The 2,838-nt window shown below is 40.3% G+C and overlaps 1 protein-coding gene across 1 annotated transcript in view; it reads right to left on the minus strand.

Moving 5' to 3' along the window:
- Pld5 (phospholipase D family, member 5) overlaps positions 1-2,838 on the minus strand; it is a 184,316-nt gene that overhangs the window by 135,782 nt on the left and 45,696 nt on the right. The window lies entirely within an intron of this gene.

Raw genomic sequence — 2,838 nt, forward strand, 5'->3', positions numbered from 1 at the left:
TCAAGATGGTCTCCTTCACAGATTCTAGGATGTGTGAAGGCAGGAACATATTCATTGGTCCAGGTTTGTATCCCCAGTGTCTAACACACTACAGAGAAGGCATCCAAAGGATATGTGGTGAGTTGTATTAAAATCTGAACAACTGGGAAGACGGGAGGTGGGGGCTATTAAAGTCAACAAGGAACATGGGAAAGGACTATCAGCTGTGACCCTTACTCCTGATATATCAACTTGAGTGTATTAAGAAATGCCTAGCAGATTGGTACAGCATGGTGCTGGGTGGGTCTGTGAATGACTGACATGTAGGACAGCAAACTGAGGAAAGAAGACCCACCCTGAATATGGGAAGAACCAACCAATAGATTTGTAGGTTGGATGTCATGAAAAGGGAAAGGAGAAGGAAATGTTCCTGCTTTGGAAACTCTACAGTGACTCTACAGTGAACTTCCTGGCCTTTGATCTTGGGCTGGTGCTCTACCTTCAACCCTTCTTGTGCTGTAGCTTCTATCTTCTTGGGCTGAGCAGCTATTGGATCCCCCAGCTTTCCAGCACACAGACAGCCATTGTGCCTTCTCTGCAGTGTGTTAGACACTGGGGATACAAACCTGGACCAATGAATATGTTCCTGCCTTCACTCATCCTAGAATCTGTGAAGGAGACCATCTTGAACAAGTGATTTTAGGAGTTCTGCCTTCGATTCTGCAAACATCCACTATGGACCTCCTATCTGATCCTGCCAGGCTACCTAATAAATCCCTTAGCATTATTATACATATATTTTCTATTGATTTCGAGAGCCCTAACTAATATATCAATGTAAAAAAAGTGAAAAGAAAACCAATTCAAAGTCTCATGTAGAGGAATGCCTACATTTTCCTGGTTGGAAGAACATGAAACAGACAAGAACACTTAGAAGGGACCATTTACAAAGCAGAAAGACAAGACAGGACGTGGAGAAAGCAGTGTTCTAGAAGTGAAGGTGAGAAAGGGTTAAATTTTACTTACTTCAAAAGCTTCAAAGGCAGTAGACAGAGGTTGAAGAAAACATAATTCTATCCACATTTACAACCTAATTATCTGTTAAAAGAAGCTAGGCACAGCATGAATGACTCAAAATATTCAGCAGTTTCAGTTTCCCCCACAACCATTGAATATCTTTAAAAACCATCCAGCAAACGAAAAAGAATCCCCAAAAACAACAAAACACAACAGCTGCCAAACAAACAGAACAGATTAGTTTTCATCTTACTCTCCGACGTAAAAGACATACTGAGAAAAACATAAGAAAACTCAAAAAACCCAGAAAAACAGAAAAAATTAGGGATATAGATATTTATACAGTTGTGAATGGCTCCATATCATCCCTTTTCACCTCCTTGGCTTCTGCCAGGCATATAAAGGAGTCAGGACTCTGAGTCTCTTGGAAATCTTTAGCCTAGATATTCTTTTTTTTTCTCTTTTTTTCTTTTTTTTACCAGTACCGGGAATTGAACTCACAACCTTGTGCTTGCCAGGCAGGCACTGTGCCGCTGAGCTAAATCCCCAGCCCCTAGCCTAGATATTCTTAACCTTGGATCTGTGGGTTGAATACATGAGTATCTACAAACCAAGATTTTTATTTTATGTTCTCTAATCTCTAATTAAAATTCAGCATTTATTTATGAAGATAGGCAATAAATTATAAGAATACTACCAGAATCTGTGATTTTTGGCACCAGAAAGATTTTTTCATTCTTTTCCTGAAACAAGATGGCACCTTCTACATTGATCTTAACAGTCTGAGGAGAAGAACTGTACAGAAAGAGTAGATAGCCATGTTTTACAGAAAGTACAGTGTTTCCAAGGTGGTCTGGGACATTCTCTACAAAGCCTCCTTGTTGAAATATTTCAGCCTTCTCAGGACAAGGAGTGACAGCTGAGAATCTGGGAAGACCTGCAGAGTTTATGCTTTTAGTAATGTTGGATCTTGTTTGCTGAGGCCAATGGAGAAAAAAAGAAAATTATTACCAATTTTCTAACAATGGACTTCAGCAATCTTTCAACCTCCCCAAAGCAGTTTGCCCTGAATTTTCACCAAAAAACGCTGCCCTGCAAACATGACAGCCTTTCACAACTTATAAAGATGTCACAGTGGGGCCATTCAGCCTATAATCTTATGATGTAGAAGCTGAGACATGTTTTAAATCTTTCCTCCAGAAACAAAATGCAGATTTGGTGTCTGTCTTAGTCATAGGATGAAACTATTCATGCCTAAAATGTTAATAATGAAGTTTACTTCTTTGAAAATCCATTTTTTTCCCCAAAAAATACCAATTTTAACACAATTGCAAATGAATTACATTTTGAAAGAGCTAATGATTTTGTGTTATCACCTAGACCTCAACATACAAGGTATCTATATTCCGGGAAGTAAAAGTACACCTTCATTTGTTAGCTTTTAACAGTGCCTTTCTGTTAAGGTTTCTGTCTAGATAGCCCCCAAAAGCCTCATACAGTTATGGGGGTTATGCTTTTCATAGGTGGGTGAATCTGGAGTTTGTGATTGACTCATGGTCCGATGCTGGGATTATGGGTGTGAGTGATACACCCGGCCCATTGCTGGTAGCCTGCATACAATATAAGGGACAGAAAGAGGCTTGTCCCTTCTCTCCCTCTCACTTCCTGCCCTGGCTTGCTTTTGCAGTCTTCTGCCAGGATGAACTGTTTCTCCTCTGCGATGCCCTCTGCCAAGCCACCCTGCATGGAAGCCAGCTGATTATGGACTGAAACCTCTGCAAACTGTGAGCTAAATAAACCTTCCCTCCCTTAACTTCGAGTGTCAGGTATTTTGTCTCAGCA

The sequence above is a fragment of the Chinchilla lanigera genome, unplaced genomic scaffold (genome assembly GCF_000276665.1).
Source record: "Chinchilla lanigera isolate Chin_1 unplaced genomic scaffold, ChiLan1.0 scaffold00005, whole genome shotgun sequence".
Classification (NCBI taxonomy): domain Eukaryota; kingdom Metazoa; phylum Chordata; class Mammalia; order Rodentia; family Chinchillidae; genus Chinchilla; species Chinchilla lanigera.